A 24,324-nucleotide genomic window follows, 5' to 3' on the forward strand; every position below is an offset into this window, starting at 1 on the left:
CACTGATCAACTAGTCTATTTCTTAACAAATCCAAATGGTTTTGGTTGCTTTATACTATAGTTCTAGATCAAGTACAGCTAGACCCCCTTCATTTATTTTGTTTTTCATTACTTCCCTTGAATCTGTCTGAGAGATTTGAGTAGACACAGCAGATCTCTTCCCAGAGAGCGATCCAGCTGCTTCTGGAGACGACAGCTCGTTACAATGACCTTTTGTTGTTCCATATGAATTCTGTTGTTATTTTTTCTAGGTAATTAAAATAGTTTCTCAAGACTCTGATTGGTATAGCACTACATAAATAGATTAGGGAGTATTGTAATCTTAATTATATTCACTGGGCTTATTCAAGAGCACTCAATATCTTTCCAATTTTTAAAATCTGACTTTATTTTTGTGGCAAGTGTTTTGCAATTTTGCTCATATAATTCCTGACTTTACTTTGGTAGATATATTCCCAAATATTTTATACTATCAACAGTTATTTTGAGTGGAATTTCTCTTTGTATCTCTTGCTCTTGGATTGTGTTGGCAATATATAAAAATGCTGAGGATTGATGTGGATTTGTTTTGTATTCTGCAACTTTGTAAAGTTCTAAATTATTTCTAATATCTTTTTAGCAGAGTCTTTGGGGTTCTCTAAGTATCCCATCATGTCATCTGCAAAGAGTGATACTTTGATTTCCTCATTTCCTACTCTAATTCTTTGAATCTCTTTCTCGGCTCTTATTGCCGAGGCTAGCGTTTCTAGTACTATATTGAATAGTAATGGTGATAGTGGGCAACCTTTTTTCACTCCTGATCTTACAGCGAAAGGTTCCAGTTTATCACCATTACATATGATGTTTACTGACAGTTTTAAATATATTCTCATTATTATTTTAAGGAATAGTCCATTTATTTCTATACTCTCAAGTGTTTTTAGTAGGAATGGATGTTGAATTTTATCAAATGCTTTTTCTGCATCTGTTGAGATGATCATATGGTTCTTATTAATTTGATTATCAATATGGTCAATTGTATTATAATTTTCCTAATATTAAACCAGCCCTGAATTCCTGGAATAAATCCTACTTGATCATAGTATATTAACCTGGGGATGATTTTCTGAAGTCTTTTTGCTAATATCTTATTTAAGATTTTTAGCATCAATATTCTTTTTTTTTTTAATTTTTTTATTCATTTTTCCAAATTATCCCCTCCCTCCCTCCACTCCCTCCCCCCTGATGGCAGGCAATCCCATACATTTTACATGTGTTACAATATAACCTAGATACAATATATGTGTGTAAATACCATTTTCTTGTTGCTCATTAATTATTAGCTTCCGAAGGTATAAGTAACCTGGGTAGATAGACAGTAGTGCTAACAATTTACATTCGCTTCCCAGTGTTCCTTCTCTGGGTATAGTTATTTCTGTCCATCATTGATCAACTGGAAGTGAGTTGGATATTCTTTATGTTGAAGATTTCCACTTCCATCAGAATACATCCTCATACAGTACTGTTGTTGAAGTGTATAGTGATCTTCTGGTTCTGCTCATTTCACTCAGCAACAGTTGATTTAAGTCTCTCCAAGCCTCTCTGTATTCCTCCTGCTGGTCATTTCTTACAGAGCAATAATATTCCATAACCTTCATATACCACAATTTATCCAATCATTCTCCAAATGATGGACATCAGCATCAATATTCTTTAAGGAACTTGATCTATAGCTTTCTTTCTCAGTTTTCAATCTGTCTGGTTTAGTTATCAGTACCATGTCTGTGTCATCAAAGGAATTTGCTAGGACTCCTTCAATTCCTATTTTTTCAAATAGTTTATATAGCATTGGAGTTAGTTGTTCCTTTAAATGTTTGGTAGTATTCACATGTAAATCCACCTGGTCTTGGAGATTTTTTTCTTAGGGAGTTGGTTAATAGCTTGTTCTATTTCTTTTTCTGAGATGGGACTATTTAGACTACTTACTATACTCCTTTCTGTCTCCATTTAGCTTTCCCCAAAGATCTATCATATAAAAGTTTTCTAGTATTCTTTTTACCTCTTTGACTTCTTATTTATTTTGTAGTTTGATTTATCTAATTCTGAGAGTGCAAGGTTCAGATCTCCCACTATTATAGTTTTGCTGTCTATTTCTTCTTGCAGCTCTCTTAATTTCTCTTTTAAGGATTTCGATGCTATACCAGTTGGTGCTTATATGTTTAATATTGATATTGCTTCATTATTGATGCTATCCTTTAGCAGGATATAATGCCCTTCCTTATCTCTTTTAATTAGATCAATTTTTATTTTTGTTTGATCTGAGATGAGGATGGCTACCCTTGCTTTTTTGTCTTTGCCTGAAGCATAGTAGATTCTGCTCCACCCTTTTATTTTTAGTTTGAATGTGTCACCCTGTTTCACGTGTGTTTCCTGTAAACAATATATAGTAGGATTCGGACTTTTAATCCAGTCTGCTAACTGCTTCCTCTTTATGAGGGAGTTTACCCCATTCACATTTATGGTTAGAATGACTGATTCTATATTGCTTGCCATCCTGTTAAACCCTGCTTATGCTTTTCTTCTTTCCTTCCCTCTTACCCCCCTACCCAGTATTAAACTTGTGATCACCACTTGCTTTTCACAGCCCTCCCGTTTTAGTATCCCTCCCCCACGTTAAAGTTCCTCCCCTTATTTTACACCTTTTCCTCACAATTTCTCTATTCTCTTCCCTCTCACTTTTCAATGAAGTGGAAGAAGTTTCACCATAAAACGAATATGTCTATTGATACACACTATGCTCATCTCCCTCCTTTCTTTCTCTCAGATATAATAGGTTACCTTTGCCTCTTTATGAGATGTAGTATCATCACTTTGCACTTTTTTATGATATAATTTCCTTTCCACCTCTAATTTCTAGGACTAATTATACATGTGTTCTTTACATATCTTCATGGCATACATATAGTTCTCAAGATTTCTCTTTACCTTTTTAGAAATCTCTTGAGTTCTGTATTTGAAGATCAAACATTTTGTCTAGGTCTGGTTCTTTCATCAAGAATAGATGGAATTAATTTATTTCGTTAAATGTCCATCTTCTTCCCTGGAAAACCATGCTCATTTTTGCTGGGTAAGTTATTCTTGGCTGCATACCAAGTTCCATAGCCTTTTGGAATATCATGTTCCAGGCCCTTCATTCTTTTAATATGGACACTGCTAGATCCTGTGTTATTCTTATTGTGGCTCCTCCATTTCTGAATTGCTTTTTTCTAGCAGCTTCCAGTATTGTTTACTTTGTCTGATGGTTCTTGAACTTGGCCAATATGTTTCTTGGCATTTTGATTTTAGGATCCCTTTCAGTAGGTGATCGATGAATTTTTTCAATCTCTATTTTACCCTCTGTTTCCAAAACGTCTGGGCAGTTCTCTTTGACAATTTCCTGGAAAATAGTGTCCAGGCTCTTTTTTTTCCTCTCATTTTTCAGGTTGTCCTATTATTCTCAAATTGTCTCTCCTGGATCTGTCTTCCAGGTCTGTTGTCTTTCTAATTTGGTACTTGACATTCTTTTTAATTGTTTCGTTTTTCTGGTTTTGCTTGACTACTTCTTGGTTTCTCCTTGAGTCATTCATTTCTACTTGTTTGAGTCTAATTTTCAATGATGTATTTTCTTCACTTATTTTTTTTTTATCTTTTTATAATTGTCCAATTGAGTTTTTAAGTGAGTTTTTTTTTTTCTTCTATGGAAATTTTTTTTTTTTTTCCATTTCATCCATTTTATTTTTTAGAGAGCTGTTTTCTTTTTCCAGCTCACTAATCCTGTTTTCCTTGGAGTGTTTACCTTTCCTAATTCACTAATTTTATTTCTCAATGATTTGATCTCTTTATCCACTCTGAATAACTTCTCCAGACTCTCTTGCCAAGCTTCCCTTTCCTTTTCCCATTTCTCTTCTAGCTCTCTTATGAGAGCCTTTTTGATTTCCTCTATCAGAGTCTTAGGTACTGAGGAGCAGCTTATATCCCCCTTGGGGGATTCCTCTGGGGACAATCTGCTTTTAGTGTCCTCAGTATTTGAAGTCTGCTCTCTCTCCATATAGAAGCTGTGAATGGTTAGAACCCTTTTAAATTTTTTGTTCATTTTGTCAGAGTGGGAAGTGAAGAAAACAAATTGACGGGAGATACAATTGTTCTGTTTCTGGGGGGTAATGGGGATGGATGGTGTTACTGGACTATCTCTACAGATTGAGGGAGATAACTAACAGGACAGTGATGGCTGTGCTGTGTCTGTGCTCTGAAACTCTGAGAACGGGCTGAGTCACTCCGGGTGGGGGTGGGGGTGGCCGGGCTGGCTTTCAGGGGTTTTATTGGTGTTTATGCCCTCTCTGCTGCTCCTGGCTCACACTGGGTAAAAGTCTTTTCACAGAAATGGAAGCGATTGTACTCCTACTCCTCTGGTCCAGGTTGTATGAGCTGCCTAATTAGTTCTGGCTGCCTACCCTCAGTCTGTGCCCAATCTGTTTGACCCTCCCCTGAGCAAACAGAGACCTTTTCTGGAGAATTTCAAGGATGTCTTCTTTTGGTGAGTATTTATGGGTTTCTTACCCAGTCAGGCATTAACTCCCAGGCTTGTCATGAAGTAAGTCCTGAGAGAAAACACGGAGCTCAAACAGCTGTCTGCTTCCATGCCCACATCTTGGCCAGAAGTCTCAGATCTCAAAATTAAATGCAGAAAGGCAGAAATAGTAAAGGTTTTCTTTTCAGATCATGATGTAATAAACACTACATTCAACAAAAAGTTAGGGGTAAATAGATCAAAAAGTTATTTGAAACAAAATAATCTCATCTTAAATAACGATTGGGTGAAACAGCAAATTATAGACACAATTAATAATTCCACTCAAGATAATGACAATGATGAGACATAATACCAAAATTTGTGGGATGCAGCTAAAGCGGTAATAATGGGAAATTTTATATCTCTGGAGGCTTACTTGAAGAAAATAGGGAAAGAGAATAGCTTTCAACTTTAAAAAAGCTAGAAAAAGACCAAATTAAAAATCCCCAATCAAATACTAAACTTGAAATTCTAAAATTAAAAGGAGAAATTAATAATATTGAAAGTAAAAATGCTATTGAACTAATAAATAAAACTAAGAGTTGTTTTATGAAAAAAAAAAACAATAAAATAGATAAACCTTTGGCTAATTTGATTAGAACAAGGAGAGAGGAAAATCAAATTGTTAGTTTTAAAAATGAAAATGGGTAATTGCCCACCAATGAGGAGGAAATTAGAAAAATAATGAGTTACTTTGCCCAACTTTATGCCAATAAATTTGATAACCTAAGTGAAATGGAGGACTACCTCCAAAAATATAGGCTTTCCAGATTAACAGAGGGGGAAGTAAATTGCTTAATTAGTCCCATTTCAGAAAAAAGAAATAGAGCAAGCTATTAATCAACTCCCTAAGAAAAAATCTTCAGGACCAGATGTATTCACAGGTGAATTCTACCAAAAATTCAAAGAACAATTAGCTCCAATGTTATATAAACTGTCTGAAAAAATAGGGAATGAAGGAATCCTACCAAATTGCTTTTATGACACAGACATGGTACTGATACCTAAACCAGGTAGGTTGAAAACTGAGAAAGAAAACTATAGACCAATCTCACTAATGAATATTCATGCTAAAATCTTAAATAAGATATTAGCAAAAAGACTCCAGAAAATCATCCCCAGGACAATACATCATGATCAAGTAGGATTTATACCCAGTATACAGGGCTGTTTCAGTATTAGGAAAATTATCAGTAAAATTGGTCATATTAATAATCAAATTAACAAAAATTATACGATCATCTCAATAGATGCAGAAAAAGCATTTACTAAAATCCAACATCCATTCCTATTAAAAACACTTGAGAGTATAGGAATAAATGGACTTTTCCTTAAAATAATCAATAGCATCTATTTAAAACCATCAATAAGCATCATATGTAATGGAGAAAGATTGAAACCATTCCCATTAAGATCAGGTGTGAAACAAGGTTGTCCACTATCACCATTACAATTCAATATTGTATTAGAAATGCTAGCTTTAGCAATAAAAGTGGAGAAAGAGATTAAAGGAATTAGAGTAGGTGATGAGGAAACCAAATTCTCACTCTTTGCTGATGATAAGTTGGTATACATATTGAATCCCAAAGATTCAACTAAAAAGCTATTAGAAATAACCCACATCTTTAGCAAAGTTTCAGGATACAAAATAAATCCACATAAATCATCAGCATTCTTATATGTCACTAACAAAGTTCAATAGTTAGAGTTACAGAGAGAAATTCCATTTAAAGTAAATACTGGTAGTATAAAATATTTAGGAACATATCTGTCAAGGGAAAATCAGAAATTATATGAGCAAAACAGTACACATTCCTATTTAAAAACAAACAAAAAGAGCATAAGGATAAAGGAAGCTTTCCTTAAAATGCATACCAGTATCTATCTAAAATCTACAGCAAACATTATTTGTAATGGAGAGAAGTTGAACACATTCCCAATAAGATCAGTGGTGAATGGTGAAATAAGGATGCCCATTATCAAAACTATTTTTCAACATTGTATTAGAAACATTGGCTTTAGGAATAAGAAAAGAAGAAATTAAAGGGATTAGAATAGGCAATGAGGAAATAAAACTCCACTCTTTGCAGATGACAGGATGATATACTTAGAGAATCCTAGAAAATCATCCAAAAACCTACTGGAAACAATTCACAGCTTTAGAAAAGTTGTAGGATATAAAATAAACCAATACAAGTCATGAGCATTTCCATATATTACTGCAAGTAACCTTCAGCAAGAAAAAGAAAGAGAAATTCCATTTAAAATTAATGTACACAAAATAAAATACTTGGGGGTCTACCTTCCAAGACAAACCCAAAAACTATGTGAATGCAATTACAAAATACTTATCACACAAATAAAATCAAATCTAAACAATTGGAAAAATATAAATTGTTGATGGCTAGTACAAGTTAATATAATAAAAATGACGATTCTGACTAAATCAGTGTACTTGTACAGTGGCATATGAAAAGAGTATTTTATAAAGCTAGAAAAATAATAACAAAATTCATCTGCAAAAAGAAAAGGTCAAGAATATCAAGGAAATTAATGTAAAAAGTTCAAAGGATGTTAACTTAGCCATATGAAACCTACAACTATGTTATAAAGCAGCCATCATTAAAACCATTTGGAAAAGAAATAGAGTGGTAGTTCAGGGGAATAGATTAGAGACACACAACACAATCATCAAGACCTATAGCAATCTAATATTTAATGAACTACCTAGTTCCTGGTTCTAGAATAAGAACTCACTATTTGACAAAACTTTCTGGGGAAAATGAAAAATACATCAGAAACTTGACACAGACTTGCATCTCATGTACCATACCATACCATATCAAACAATACCATAACATACCAACATAAAATCAAAATGGATCGATGATTTGGGTATAAAGGATGACACCATAGGAGAATAAGGCATAATTTACCTAGAAATTCTCTAGAGAAGAGAGAAATTTATGAACAAAAAAGAACTAGGCAACATTATGAAGGGCAAAATGGACACCTTTGATTACATCAAATTAAACAGCTCTTGCACAACCAAACCAACTGAAACAAGATTAAAGGGCAAGTACAAAGCTGGAAAAATCTTTACAGCCAGTATTTTGGATAAAGGTCTTATTTCTAAAATATATAAAGTACTATGTCGCATTTATAAGAATACAAGACATTCCAGAATTGACAAATAGCCAAAGGATATATCAGATAATTTTCAGATGATGAAATTAAAATAATTTATAGTTATGTGAAAAAATGCTCTAAATTGCTATTGATTAAATAAATATGAGGTACCACACCATACCTATCAGATTGGCTAAAATGACAAGAAAAGATGATAAATATTGGTGCAGATGTGGGAAAACTGGGACAGTAATGCATTTTTGGTAGAGTTGTGAAATGAACCAACCTTTGTGTTGAATAATCTGGAACTATGCCTAAAATGCTATCAAACTGTCCCTACCCTTTGATCCAGCAGTGCCATTACTGGGTCTGTATCCCAAGGAAGTCCTAAAGGAGGTAAATGGACCAAATGTGCAAAAAAATTTTTGTAGCAGCTCTTTTTGTGGTAGCAAAGAATTGGAAAATGAATGAAAGCCCATCAATTGGGGAATGACCAAAAAAGTTGTGTTTCATGAAAGTAATTAAATATTATTGTTCTATAAAAATGATGAACGAGCTAACTTTAGAAAGGCCTGGAAAGGTTTACATGAACTGATGCTGAGCAAAAAAAGCAGAACCAGGCCATACCCATTGCAAGAACTTTGTCTGCCTGCATTTTTTATTTCCTTCACAGGTTAATTGTACATTATTTCAAAGTCCGATTCTTCTTGTGCAGCAAAATAACTGTATAGATATGTATACATACATTGTATTGAACATATACTTTAACATATTTAACATATATTGGTCTACCTGCCATCTGTGGGAGGGGTAGGGGAAGGAGAGGAAAAATAGGAACAAAAGTTTTGCAATTGTCAATGCTGTAAAATTACCCATGCATATATCTTGTAAATAAAAATCTTTAATAATAATAAAAAAAAACAAGCAGAATCAGGATTACATTATACACAATAATAACAAGAATATGTGATGATCAACTATGAAAGACTTGGTTTTTCTCAGTGGTTCAGTGATCCAAAGCAATCCCAATACACTTTGGACAGAAAATACTATCTGTATCCAGAAAAAGAATGAAGGAAACTGAATGTAAATCAACACATGATATGTACACTTTTTTCCCCTATTTTTTTTAATCTTTCCCATGTTTTTTTTTCCTTTTGTTCTGATAATACATGATTCATAAAACAATGTGCATTAAAAATAAAACTAAAAACATATTATAATCTCAAAAAATATATTTTTCTTGACAAATATATTAGAGTGGCTTGTCTTTTCCTTCTCCAGAACATTTTTACAGGTTAGAAACAGAGATAAACAAGAGTTAAATAGTTTGACCAAAATTACAAACCTTATAAATGTCTAAAGCTATATTTGAACCCATGAAGTTGTCTTGTTTTTTCAGCATTGGAATTCTGTCCACTAAAATAACTACTTGCCCTTCTAATATTGCCCACCTTAAATTACCTCCTAATTTCACTTGTTTGATAATGCAAAAAGTTTTAATTTCTATGTATCCAAAGTTAGTTTATTTTGCCTTCTGTGATGTTCTATAGAGATCTCTTGTTTTGCAATTAACCCTTACCCTATCCATAGATAGGCAATTTCTTCCTTATTTCTCTAAATATGTATATTTTTATTAAAAGTGATGTATTTATTTGGAATGTGTTTTATGTCCTTTGTTGTATCTTTAGATCATGCTTATTAAGTAGGAATATGTTCTACACGGTTATATCCTTAGCCATCAGCAGCTCCACTTTTTCAGTTAACATTGCTCTGCAGATGATTCTCATATTTATTTATTTAGCTTTAATATTTCTTGTAACTTCCAGAATCTTATTTTCAACTACCTAATAAAAATGTTGTACTGGATATCTCATAGACATTTATTTTTTTTTTAATTTGTGGAATTAATAACATAGTCCATTTAAAAATTATTTAACATGAAAATGCAAATCTACCATGTATAACTTACTAGTCTTTTTAAATGCAATGACAATGTTATTATGTAAACTTTTTCCTTTTTCCCCTCTCTCACATCTAACTCTAATGATGGACATCTAGAGACACAAATAGATGTAAATATGTAAAAGTATCCTATACCTACTTTTATTTATCAGTTATTTCTCTGGATGTAGACAGCATCTTTCTTCATATATCCTTTGTAGTTAATTTGAGTATTAATAATAATCAAATTAACTTATTTGTTCAAATAATATTGCTGTTATGGTATATGAAGTTTTCTTAATTGTCTTATAAACATCTTAAAGACAGTCCATTCAAAATTGAACTAATTATCTGTCTATCCACAAGTTTTCACCACTTCCTAATTTCCCTATTATTGTGGAAGATATCATCCTCCCAATTACCCAGGTTGGAAACCTCAGTGTCATCTCAACTTTCCACTGTCTCTCATCTACCTACCTCAAATCCAATCTGTTACCAATCCTGATGATTTTACCATTGTAATATCTTTCATATTTCATATGTAAAATATATATAATACTCTATTCCCTTCCCAGTTCCTTGTAGAAGCAGAATAGTTCTGTGTTATTTGTTTCAAAGAAGACTTAAAGCTTTATGAGTCCCTCAGAGGGACTGGCTGGCTAAAGCTGGAGATTTCATTCCGGGCAATGCATTTCTCACCACCATAAATAGTGACATATGAATGAACTTTGGGACAGAAGTTACATGTGAATTTCCTTTTTTGTATCGAAATGTTTTTCTACTAGTTGCTCACATAATTCACTAACCATTATGTATCTTGGAATTTATAGGATAGGGTCTATTTTTGGAGGTATTCTGTTGCTTCTTTTCATATCGTGTGTGTGTGTGTGTGTGTATGTGTGTGTGTGTGTGTGTGTGTGTGTGTGTGTGTGTGTGTGTGTGTGTTTTGAACTACTGGAGAACTTTCTTATATTATTTTTCCATTATGATATGTAGATTTTAAAAAAATGGTTATGTTCTGGGAAATCATAATTTATTTTCATATATATTGTATTTGAAATTAACATGTTTTGTTGCTATAGAAATCATGATTTCTTTTAATTTGATCATTTTATGCTTGTCTTCTTAAACTTTGTCATTAGCTTCTATGTATTTGTATTCCCAATCAATTAGTCTCTCTATTGTTTTATTGGTGAGACTTGATATGGGGGTAAAGTCCTATTTCACTTTTTTTTTTTGTTCTTTATCTCTGAAAGAGCTCTCTCTCTCCCTCCCTCCCTCCCTCTTTCTCTCTCTCTCTCTCTCTCTCTCTCTCTCTCTCTCTCTCTCTCTCTCTCTCTCTCTCTCTTTCCCTCTCTCTCTCTCTCTCTTTCTCTCTCTTTCTCTTTCCCTCTCTTCTTCTTCCTCCTCCTCTTCTTCCTCCTTCTCCTCTTCCTTGTCCTCCTCCTGAGCCTACTTCTCCTCCATCTCTTCCTCCTCCTCCTTCTTCTCTGTCTTTGTCTCTGTGTTTCTCTTTCTCTGTCTCTCTGTCTCTGTTTATCATATGTCTCTCTGTCTGTCTGTCTTTCTCTGAACCTCTAAATGTGTCTCTCTTTCTATTTGTCTCTGTTTTTCTAAATGCATCTCTCTGTCTGCTTGCCTCTGTTTCTCTCAATGTGACTCTCTCTTTCTCTCTCACTCTGTATCTGTCTCTCTCTCTCTCTCTCTCTCTCTCTCTCTCTCTCTCTCTCTCTCTCTCTCTCTCTTTCTCTCTATCTGTGTCTCTGTATACTTGCCTTCTTTTAAAATCTTAATTGTAAAAATTCCCTTCAAAGAAATTCAGAGTTTTGCTTATAAAATGATATATTTGTAGAGAATTCACTCTAATTTATAAGAAATAAAACCATTCTCCAACTGATAAAGTCAAAGAATATGATCAGACAATTTCTGATGAAGAAAGTGCAACTATTTCTAGCCATATGAAAAGATGCCCCAAGTCATTATTAATCAGAGAAATGCAAATTAAGACATCTCTGACATACCACTACACACTTATCAGATTGGCTAGAAAGACATGGAAAGATAATATGCAATGTTGGAGGGGATGTGGGAAAATTGGGACACTGATACATTGTTGGTGGAATTGTGAATACATCCAGCCATTCTAGAGAACAATTTGGAACTATGCTCAAAAAGTTATCAAACTGTGCATACCCTTTGACCCAGCAGTGTTATTATCCCAAAGAGGCTTATATCCCAAAGCAATATTAAAGAAGGGAAAGGGACATGTATGTGCAAGAATATTTGTGGCAGCCCTCTTTGTAGTGGCCAGAAACTGGAAATTACGTGGATGCCCATCAATCAGAGAATGGCTGAATAAATTATAGTATATGAATATTATGGAATATTATTGTTCTGTAAGAAATGACCAGCAGGATAATTTCAGAAAGCCTGGAGAGACTTACATGAACTGATGGTGAGTGAAATGAGTAGGACCTGGAGATTGTTGTATACTTCAACAACAATACTATATGATGATCAATTCTGATGGATGTGGCCATTTTCAACAATGAGATGAAACAAATCAGTTCCAATAGAGCAGTAATGAACTGAACCAGCTACACCTAGCAAAAGAACTCTGGGAGATGACTATGAACAACTATATAGAATTCCCAATCCCTCTATTTTTGTCTGCCTGCATTTTGAATTTCCTTCACTGGCTAATTGTACACTATTTCAAAGTTCAATTCTTTTTGGACAGCAAAACAACTGTTTGGTCACTTATAAATAAATTGTATTTAATTTATACTTTAAGATATTGAACATGTATTGGTCAACCTGCCATCTGGGGGGGATGAGGAGGGGAGAAATTAGAACAAAAGGTTTGGCAATTATCAATATTGTAAAATTACCCATGCATATATCTGGTAAAGAAATACTAGTAAAAATAAAATAATATGATATATTTGGAAAGGTAATTTGAGACAAAGCTTTCTAGAATAAAATGATGGAATATCTGAGTAGTTCTGTAGCAGACTTTTATTTTGGTTATAGGAAAATAACTATTTCCTAATTTACCATTTACAGAAGAATCAAGGAACTGCTTAAATATGGGAATGTGAGGAAACCAATCAATATCTGGTGGTACTGACATGTAGTACTCAAGCCTTTCTTGCTAATATCCTTTTATGTACTCTTCTAGTCAGTGCTTTAGTTTACTACTTTTCAGCCTTTCCATACTTTCTTCAAGTGACTCAAAGTGCAAACTATGCAAGCAAAACTTCTATTTTTTCCATTAGAGGAATATCTTGAAAATTTTAGTAATAGATTTCAGAGAAATATAAAAAATGATAATATAAACCTTTATCAAATAAAGTAAGCCACTAGAGTATAAATTTCAGAATTCACAGGAAGTTATTCTTTTGAACTTCAGATCAAATAAAGTAATTTTTTTAAAGTTCTCTTTAACCAGTATTAAACCTATGTTGTTGCTGACATCTAGTAAGTATAAGCCATTTCTACATTTTAGAAATTGTATCTGACTTGCATTGGATGCAAGTCACAAAGATCCCTGTTCTTTTCAAAATTCTACTGGCCTTATTTTGTTTTCGCACCATACATAGCTGACAAAATTTATGAGAATTTGTAGTAGCTGGTGAGTTTCAGGGGAAAGCAGAATGATAATTTGTTTCAATTAATAATGAATATAAACCTGTTTTTCCATAACATCAAGACATGTCTAACATGGAATTTTCATTCAGTCAATCAAACCAGTTTCTACAAATATCAAAGCTGTTCAAAGTATTTCTGTATTATTGTTATTTGGCAAGGACTGGCATTTGTGTGCTTGGAGCCAAAAGAATGTATTAATGCAAATGATTTAAAAATATAAGTCAAATATCTTAACAGCAGGAAAATGTCTTTTTTCATTTGTTTGTTTGTTTAGTATTTTACTCATTCATTGAATTCTTCAATAAAGTTCTAATCTTAAGAATTCTTAACATTTTTTCTGTCATATATCCCTTTCCAGTCAAGTATATGAATCTCTACTCAGAATATTTTAAATGCTTAAAATAAAATACATAGGATTACAAATCAAACAAGTTCCCTTTCCTATCCCAGTCTGATAATTCATTTTGTTATAGAAAGGACCTTAAAGTCTATATCTGTGTGGTAAAAATTCTGATAAAATTGTGCTACAAAGAATTAGACTTTAAATGTGGAGGTAAAGGGCTTGAATCCAAATCTTGATTTGCCACCACTTTAACTTTGATCAAAATGTTTAATCATCCTAAGCCATTTATTTTATTTGCAAAGTGAAGACTTTGAATTCAATGACATGTAAGTTTTTTTCCACATAACTGAATGTATGATATTAAATTTTACCAAGTTTGAGAAGTTTTATATTTGGGTGCTATGATAGTCTCTAACTCTCTCCTCAACAGTACATCATCAATGGACCAGCCTATTATTAATGCAAAAATAATTTTTATTTTTTGGTTGGGAAGTGAGGAATACAGTCTTATAACTCATGAAATCATCAGCTATGCATGAAGAGAGAAAACCACAAATCTTCTGAAGTATTGAAGAAATTATTGTCAATTTTTCATTCTACTCTTTAATGAGGAAAATGCTTAGTTCATCAGAACTTAGTCTTTTCCTTCAGTTACTTACAGTATGATGTAGCATTTCTAACGTTCTCCTGACATCTGTTTTGGAACACTCAGGCAATCTATCTGCCATCTCCCCATCTTGTCACATTTACAATACATCTTCTCTTATTCTAATAAAATTATTTTATTGCTATATTTCACTCTACTTTTTTTGGAATTCCTTCTTCAATTATGTGTAGGCAGAACAATCAGTAAAGCAACATATACAACATAAAGTGATCTTAGGATGGGAGTAATTTTAACAATGGGTAACCAAGAAAGGCCTCCTGTAGGAGGTGATAATTCATTATACTTAGAGTATATCCTAGAAGCAGACAAGGCATAACATTTTTCTGATAAATTTGAAATACCATCCTATAAGGAAACTTAAGATCAAAACAGATAATTATAATTCACAATATTACAGGATAAGTACATTTTAATTATTGATTTAGTTATCTAAGTCATACTTTAGATTTAAACATGTGTCATCTGATTAATAAGATTTTCAGAGAATGTCAGATATTTTAGGAATATTAATTAATAAGTAGTCACAACATATTCTTTTTTTTCCCCAAACTGTATTTCATTATTAGTTCCCTTTAGATTTTTTCGGAGGGCAAGGAATTTGAAAATCAACAACAATAATTACAAAATAGTGACTATAGTTTAACTTTGCTCTTTGACCAAGTTGAAAGATATTTAGAGAGGATAAAAAATAAAAACAAACTTAAAGACAGATTTGTATTCTTGAAACTAAATTGTACTTTGTTAGCCCATATATATAAACCTTAGTTTTTAAGAGTTCAATTTTCTTACAAAAAATTGCTAACTTGTTTTAAGTAGAGAACTTCACTTTATGTATTCTCATTCTAGTAAGGTATGTATTGCATTAACTTGTAATGAGACAATGTCAAAGGTAGAGTTACAAATACCATAATAGTCTGCTACAGATTAAAGCTAACAAATTCCAAATGGTTGGAAACTCACAGTTATGCCTAAAAAAAGGGGGAAAAAGTAGGACTGTGTTTTACCACAAAGAACAGAAATGCTTATTCAGCCACCCAAAAAATGGAATTATATGATCAAACTTTATTAGTGGAAATGAAAGAATTTTACCTAAGTAATGGTCATTTTTTCTTCTATGATTTTTGAGTACAAGATAAAATGTGTTAGTTTGAGTGAAATGCTGTCTGGGAAACACACACACATACACACACACACACACACACACCCTCACACACACACTCACACACACATAAATTTATTATTAACTCAGTATGTTAGTCATGGCTGAGAGTTTGCAACAGGGTTCTCCATTAATCTGAAAGAAATTAATTTCAGATTCTATGGGAAATTTGTCAATTATCCTAAGAATTTATCTGCTGTTTAGGTCTAATACCCAGGTATCTGTTTGTCACTTGAGAATTTTGTGAAGAATATAAGTTTGTAGAAACCTAATTAACAACCATAAAACTATACTTCTTAGTGTAGATTTACACATATATTTTAACTTTCATTGTCTTAACTTTAGATGCACGATAAAATTACATCATTTTTGAGTATTCAAAAAAGATGCTTGTATTACATTATAGAACTTAATAAAATATTCTAAATAAGGGGTTAGATTAGATGATCCCTAAAACCTCTCTAAAGCATAGGCTTTAAAATATATGCTTTAAAAATTTTGAGGCATTGTCTTCTTGCTTGTCAATTCATCAGACTAATTCAAATCTTTTCTCCTAACTAAATCTTAAACTCCCTGATAGCAGGAGCCATACTTTATAGTTCTTTCATTCCCATCATAGCCTTCAGCATACAATAAAGAGAAAGTTTGTTCTCCAAAAATATTTTTGAATGACTCAAGAATTCCAAAGTTTTTATTTATTTAAGCTTCTCCCTTTAGAGGTAAGTAAACAATTTTCAATCGAATGTTTTAAATTTATAACTAGTGCTCAGTAATAAAGGTATATCTGTGTAATAGTGTGTAAGGCAACATGGCATACAAATGAAAGAAAATTGAAATTCAAATCAAGATATCAATTCAAGATATCAATTTTACATTTCCCAGTTTTGTTATATTAGCTAAGTCCTTTAATGTCTTTGAAACTCAATTTCATCATTTGTAAAAATAGCTTATAGCAAATACTCTCTGGCTCTCTTTCTTTCTCAGAGTCAAGATGTTAAATTTGCTTCTTATTGTCCCGGGGGAAATTCTGAAGGTTTAGGAGAATACCTTTACTGTATTTGGGTTAAAGATCCTAACAGCTATGTTCCTTCTATTGATGAGGGCTTTAACTAATTTTTCACTATCATTTAACCACTTTAGATTAAGTAGTTTTTACAAAAAGATGCTGACTTCACAGATGTAGCAAAAAGAATTGTACAAACATTTCCTGCAATATCTCTATGTATACTTTCCCCATATACCACATAAATCTCTGGGTGAGTGGCTCAAATACAGTTCAGTATCTTTAGTATTTGTTCCAGTAAGTTCCTTGGGATATCAATACAAGACTGTTACAATAGCTGGTGTATATTCTAAGATCTGTAATGCTATAGCTCACTCATGATAACCATTTAAACTCTCTAGTTTAGAGAATTTATACATAGGGAGATATACATTTAAACTAGAGAGTATAAATAGTCTACCTTTTTGAGATAACATAGGGGAAAAAAGACTAAGGACTAAGGTCTGTTTCTTACATTTCCACATGGCTTTGTTATCTGAAGCTGAGCTATAGTGTTGCCCCTAGCCTGAGATAAAATTGTACAATCAGACACCTTTACAGTATAGAATCAGGATGTACAAATAATCATTTATGAAAGAAAAGAGGAAGAAGTATGCTAAGTAACTGACACTTACACCTCACTCTCATCCAAGTGGTCAAAGGGAGAAATACAGTCAAAGTTGGGTACAAAAATATATCCCACTCAAAAAAGGAAAAAAAAAAAAAAGGAAAGGGAGAAGGGAAAAGGGAGAAATTCAAGGGAGAAGAGCTCAATCCCTCCCCTTCAATGAAGGGATTAGTCCTAAGTAAAATAAACTCTAAGTATGTAAATAAATATTTATAGCTATTTTTGAGGTGTCAAAGAATAAAAATCTGAGGTAATGCCCCAAATTGAAAAATGCCTCAAACAATTGTTATATAAAAATGTGAAGGAATACTATTGTGCTATGGGAAATTATAAAGAGTATAGTTTCAATATGTTTGTTGACTTCCCCCAGAGACAGAAAAAAAAAATTGAACAGGAGAGAAAGACTATGAGCCATGTAATAAATTCACTGAAGAAAAAAAAAAGCAAGCAAGTCCTGGACATGAGTTATCCAGAACCTTGGATTATAGAAAAATAGATTAAGTGAACCTCAAAGGAGAAGAGATTGGTAAGTGACAGGTAGAGGAGAAGCTTGGAATTGGCAATAAAGAGAAAGGAAATGGCAATGAGAAACAGCTTACCCACTTTGACCAGTAAGTCAAGAAAAATGAGTGAAAATGCAGCCATTACTAGAAAGGGAAGTCACAGATGCTTTGTCATCAGAAGAGAGCTAGAGCTCAGTGAAAGTCAGAAGATAAAAGGAGTGTAAAAGAAAATATTTAAATGAAAACTTTTGAAGACTTTTTGACTATTTTACTAGGTTGCATGGAAACAAAACAAACTCATTCTAAATTTAAGAAAACGGAGCATTTCAGGTTCTAACTTCATAATGTTTTGAGGGTGGAGTGGAGAAGAGAGAAAGAGGATTCATCAAAGCATAGATTACTTTATTAAACTTCTAGCATGTTTTCAGTACTATGCCATGTCCTAGACAAAAAAAAAATTCTCTTCTCTCGAGAAACATATTCTTTGGGGAAGATATATACATAAATAATTCAAAATAAACTCACAGTAAACTTTTAGTGGATAGGAGGTACTAGACTCTGAGGAGAATGAAGAAAGAACTCAGATAGGTATTACTGGGACATAGTTTTTAAGGAAATAAAGAGTGCAAAGAGAGGAAAGTGAGTTGAGAGCACATTATAGGTATGAAAGAAAGCCTTCAAAATGTGTTGACATAGAAAACGTAGTACCATGAATGAGCAACAGTAACTAAGACAATCTGTATAGATTATAAAATTTAGCAAAGTGAGACATGTTTAATAAATCTGGAAAGGTAGTATAGGATTGGGTCATGAAGGGCTTGTAAAGCTAAACAGGGGAACATAAACAGGGTGTTGCTAAGACTTAGTGTGCAGTTTTAAGCATCAATGAAAATTACATGAAGAAATTTGGAATAGTCTGTATTTGATCTTAGAGGCAATAGGGAACCATTAATGTTTAGTGAGCAGGGCAATGGCAATTGTAATTAGACTAAAGATAGAAAAGTTCTGCAAAAATTTTTTCAAAAGAAAAATTTTAAGAAGGTATTTAAGAAAATGTATGTGTGTATATATATATATATATATATATATATATATATATATATATAGAGAGAGAGAGAGAGAGAGAGAGAGATCTATAGCTATCTATATATAGATCTCTCTCTCTCATATATATATATATATACACACATATACATGTCTGTGTGTGTCTGTGTCTTGCATGTGTATGTTTACAACAAAGCTCTTGCCAACTTTTATAAGTGTTATATATATATTTTTTTTCCCCTGAGGCTGGGATTAAGTGACTTGCCCAGGGTCACACAGCTAGGGAATATTAAGTGTCTGAGACCAGATTTGAACTCCAGTCCTCCTGAATTCAGGGTTGGTGCTCTATCCACTGCACCACCTAGCTGCCCCCTTAAGTGTTTTATTTCAAAAGTGCATTTGTAAGTTACTTGTTTGGAACTTTGAATTCATTTCTCCATAAAAACAATATTCCATATAATAGTAAGTTCCCAGGTCAGTTCAGCAAAACCTATTGAAAAAAACTGCAGTGTAGCACAGTATTAATGACATCATTCATTGTTCAGAATAATGAATCTGTAGATGAAGCCATTTTTTATTTCCATTTGGAGTGTCAGGAATACCTGTGTCTCTTCTACAACAGTGTTAATAAAATTAAGGACCATAAATCCATTTAAAAGTTTCTTCCTTTAACAGGCAGGTATAAGTAGTGATTTATCTAGCTTCATGTAATCTTTTCATGTCCTTCCACCTTGAAAAAATGAAAGAGACTAGAGAAAATAGTTTTGTCCCTCTTGACATTGATTTTTCCTTTTGGATTTTCAGTTATTGCAGCCCTTTGTATTTTCTGTGCAGCATCTATGACCCTGTTGCTCTCCAAAACCCAAACGACTTGCTTCCATCAATTCTCTTTAGCTGTCAGGGCTCTGCTTACATGGAATAGACTTTCTGTAGCCACACCTAACCCTTCCCAGCTGTGCCTTCAGCCCTGACTAGTTTCATTCAGTGCCTAGCCAGGCATGAACTTCCTGGACCATGGCAGCTTCTGCCATGTGCTGGTTGTTCATTTGCAAACTTAATTATATCCTTATATTTCCCCGCTTGCTGGATTTTCAAATGAGACATCTGAGAAACCTTAAAGAGATGTGGAATTTTCCTATTAGAATATTTTATTTCTGGCTAAACCAAGCCCACCATCCACAGCTACTGAATATTACTTAACTGTGCAAATGGAAAGTATGTAGAGCATCATGCAAAATACTGTATATACTTATTGTATAGGCATGAAATACATGAAAGAAGAACAAAAGGAAGGTGTGGAAGAGAAGTGATTTTTAGTTCACTTTTTAGTTTATTGAAATTAAAGACAATTAGAATTTCTGTTTTCTCAAGTTTAGAAATAGTGATTCACAGTCTAGTAAAACTTCAGAATTGCAAGAGATCTCCAAGGCTGTCTAAACTATCTCAACAAGAATCTTCTCTGTAAGGTATTTAATACGTGATCATTTACCCCCTGTCTGAAGAACTTTAGTGAAAGGGAACTCACTAACTCCCAATATCACTCATCTTCTCTTAGGTAACTACATTTACTGAAAAAAATTTCCATAATGAAGTATTACTTTTTAACTCTGCCAATTCAACCATTCTTCTTCTTCTTTTTTTTTCTCCTTTCTAGGACCAAGCTGAATAAGCCTAATCCCTCTTTCCCATAACTGCTTTGCAAACACTTGAAAGCAACTATTATATTGCATACTATAAAACTTAAATCCTTAACAAAGTTTTACTCTTTTTTTAAATAGACATTTCAGAGATTGGGTAAATAAAGGCTTCACAGATGTGTTCAAAGAGATATCAACAAGAGAAAACAAAACACTGATATTTAAATAGTATTTTAAGGTTTACAAAGCTCTTTAAAAATATTATTTACTTCTGTACTCACAACAATTTTAGTAGAGAAGTGCTATACTTGCCCCCATTTTACAGCTAAGGAAAATGAGAAAGATAGAAGAGAAGTACTTGCTCAATTAGTAAGTGTCTGAAGTTTGATTTTATATTTTCCTGACTTGTGGTCTAGTGCTCTATGCTACCTAGCTTTCTCTAAATCACAACGGAGAAAATTAGGTGAGGAATAACTTCATCAAATGTACTATGTTCACTTTAGATTTCAATGCTTTCCTTTTTGTCTTTTGACATTTTCTATAGGAAGCAAGCTCTTTATAGTCTATTTGAATAAAATTATTTTTGTTTATACTTCATTTCTTCCCCTGTCCTTAATCTTTCAAAATTCTGTACTATCAATCATGATGATTATACTATAGTCAAATAATATTAATTAGTTATTGAAAAGTACATCACCTTTCTGACCCTCAGTCCATTAATTTTTTAAAATTATTTTAAGAAGTTTTAAGGAGTCAGAGTGCATAGAGAATTTGCTTCTAAGTCAGGAAAATATATACTAAAATTTTGTCTCTTACACATCTTGATGATGTGATCTTGATCAATTCATTTGACTACCTACATTATCAGACAACTCGTTAATTGTAGATTTCTTAACTTTCTTTATGTTATGGACACCTTTAGCAGGGTGGTGAAGGTTATGGACTACTTAAAATATATAATGGTTTAAAATGTAAAAAAACAAAACAAAACAAAAACAAAACAAAACAAAACAAAACAAAATAAAACAACAACAACCTTCTCAAATGGGAAGTGTGGAATCACTAACAGAAGAGGACAAGCAAAGGGAAGAAAGAGCCAATTTTCCTCAAAGTGTATTATGATAAGATAAAGATAATTTTGCCTTGTTTAGAAGAGAGAGAGGAAGTGGAAGTCCTTAGAGGAGAAAGGAATGAGGAGAAACATGCATTTTCCCATTTTTCCCCTTTTTCAAATGACTTTGCCACAATGGAAAGAAACTGATTATTCTGTCTGGAACCAAGGATTAGAGCCAGGACATAGAAATTAGATCCAAGGTCTGTGTTTCTGCAACCTAAGCTTTGGGTGTCCTCCAGGCAATGCTGAAATGTCTCAGTGCTCTTTAATTGTGGGGTGGAACCCATTAAATTTTGACATGGTCATGAGATATCCCGGGCATTTTGATGCCAATTCCATTAGTGAGAAGTAGCATGGTATGCTAGAAAGAGTGTCTGACTGACAATTGAGAGATAATTAAGAGACCTGCTTCCTAGTCAACGATAATTTGTTAAGTGCCTACTATGTATCAAGCAATATGCTATACATGTGTGTATGTATTTATATATATATATATATATATATACATATACATATACATATGCATACATATACACCTATACATACATATATATGTGTATATATATATACATACATATGCATACATATACACCTATACATACATATATATGTGTGTGTATATATATATATATATATATATATATATATATATATATATATATATATATGTGTGTGTGTGTGTGTGTGTGTGTGTGTGTGTGTGTGTGTGTGTGTATTTCAGGGAGGAAAATCATTCTCAATTCTCCTTCAATTTTATAAATAAACCTTTTCAAAAAAGCTTTGAACTCTTGAAAGAAGCCCTATAATTAATCCATTATTTTAGCTGGATTAAGAATGACTAAAACTTGATCTGTCTTGTTAGTTAGTTAGCCAGTTAGTGAAACTAATATTGTGAAGCAAAAGGTATAGATTTGTAATATATGTATATATGTATATGTGTCTATATATATATATGTATATATGCATACATATACATAGAAAGTGAGCACTATATTGTATATACATATGTGTATACCTAAGTGTATGTGTATATAAATACATATACATGCATATATATACAGATATAAATATACATATATATATATATATATGTATGCAAATTAAAAGTTGGGATTTTAAAATGAAAATAATGGCAGCCCTGCCTATTCCCTAGATATTCCAGAAAATCTAAGGAAGGAAGGAATCCAAACTTCTTTGGAGTTGTTTATAGTGCAAACACTTTTTTTGTTATTAACACTACCACTAGTTTATGGTAGGAATAAGACTTCCTTAGCATCTCAGAAGCTGATAGCTTTGAATCCACTCCAATTTCTGAAAAGGTTTTGGGGATTTGAATTTGGGATAAGATGAGTTTATGGAACATATGTGGTTTAGTGGTTAAGGTACTTTACTTGGAGCCAATAATATCTGGGTTTGAACTAAGCCTCAGAATCTTAATAGTTGTGACTAGAGACAAGTGCCTTAGCCTTTCTGGGACTTTTTTTTTTTTTTTCCACATGCAAAATGAGAGTGTTGGATTCACTGACATCCAAGGCCATTCCAACTCTAAACTTTTGCTTCATTCACTAATTAACTAACTAGGCAGATCATATTTTAGTTATTTTGAATCCAAGTAAAACAATGGATTAATTTTAGAGTTTCTATCAGGAGTTCAAAGCTTCTTCCAAAATGTATATTTATAAAATGTATTTTCTTTTATTTTTTTAAACTAGTTTTTATTTACCAGATGTATGCAAGGGGATTTTTATAACATTGACAATTGCCAAACCTTTTGTTCTAATTTTTCCCCTCCTATCCCCCCCCTCAGATGGCAGGTTAATCAATACATGTTCAATATGTTAAAGTATAAATTAAATGCCATATATTCATAAGTGACAAAACAGTTGTTTTGCTATCCAAAAAGAATCGAACTTTGAAATAGTGTACAATTAGCCTGTGAAGGAAATCCAAAATGCAGGCAGACAAAAATAGAGGGATTGGGAATCCTATGTAGTGGTTCATACTCATCTCCCAGAGTTCTTTTGCTGGGTATAGCTGGTTCAGTTCATTACTGCTCTATTAGAACTGATTTGGTTCATCTCATTGTTGAAAATGGCCACATCCATCAGAATTGATCATCATACAGTATTGTTGTTGAAGTATAAAATGATTTCCTGGTCCTGCTCATTTCACTCAGCCACAGTTCATGTAAGTCTCTCCAGGCCTTTCTGAAATCATCCTGTTGGTCACTTCTTACAGAACAATAATTTTCCATAATATTCATATACCACAATTTATTCAGCCAATCTCCAATTGATGGGCATCCACGTAGTTTCCAGTTTCTGGCCACTAAAAAGAGGGCTGCCACAAAGATTTTTGTACATACAGGTTCCTTTCCCTTCTTTAAGATCTCTTTGGGATATAATCCCAGTAGTAACACTGCTGGGTCAAAGGGTATGTACAGTTTGATAACTTTTTGAGCATAGTTCCATAACTTTTTGAGCATAGTTCCAAAATTTATTTTAAATTCATAACTTAAAGGGCAGTTATAACTTAAAGGAATTTCTTCCTGAAATTCTTTTACCTAGACTTATTCAACTAGCCAGGCCAAATTAAACATTTATTTTTTTTTTTAAACTTAGTGACCCCATATTTGAAGCAGTTAAGTAGTTCAGTGGATAGAGTTCTAGCACTAGACTCAGGAAGACCTGAGTTCAAATGTGGCCTCATATATTTCCCTATGTCATCCTGGTCACTTTTGTCTGCTTTAATCCCACAAGAGATAGAAATGGCAAACTATACTAGTGCCACTTTGCCAAGACAACCCAATATATGCTATGGTCCACATGTCACAAATTCTCATATATGAATGAATAATAACATATATATATATATA

This window comes from Sminthopsis crassicaudata, chromosome 4 (genome assembly GCF_048593235.1).
Source record: "Sminthopsis crassicaudata isolate SCR6 chromosome 4, ASM4859323v1, whole genome shotgun sequence".
In the NCBI taxonomy this organism is placed as follows: Eukaryota; Metazoa; Chordata; class Mammalia; order Dasyuromorphia; family Dasyuridae; genus Sminthopsis; species Sminthopsis crassicaudata.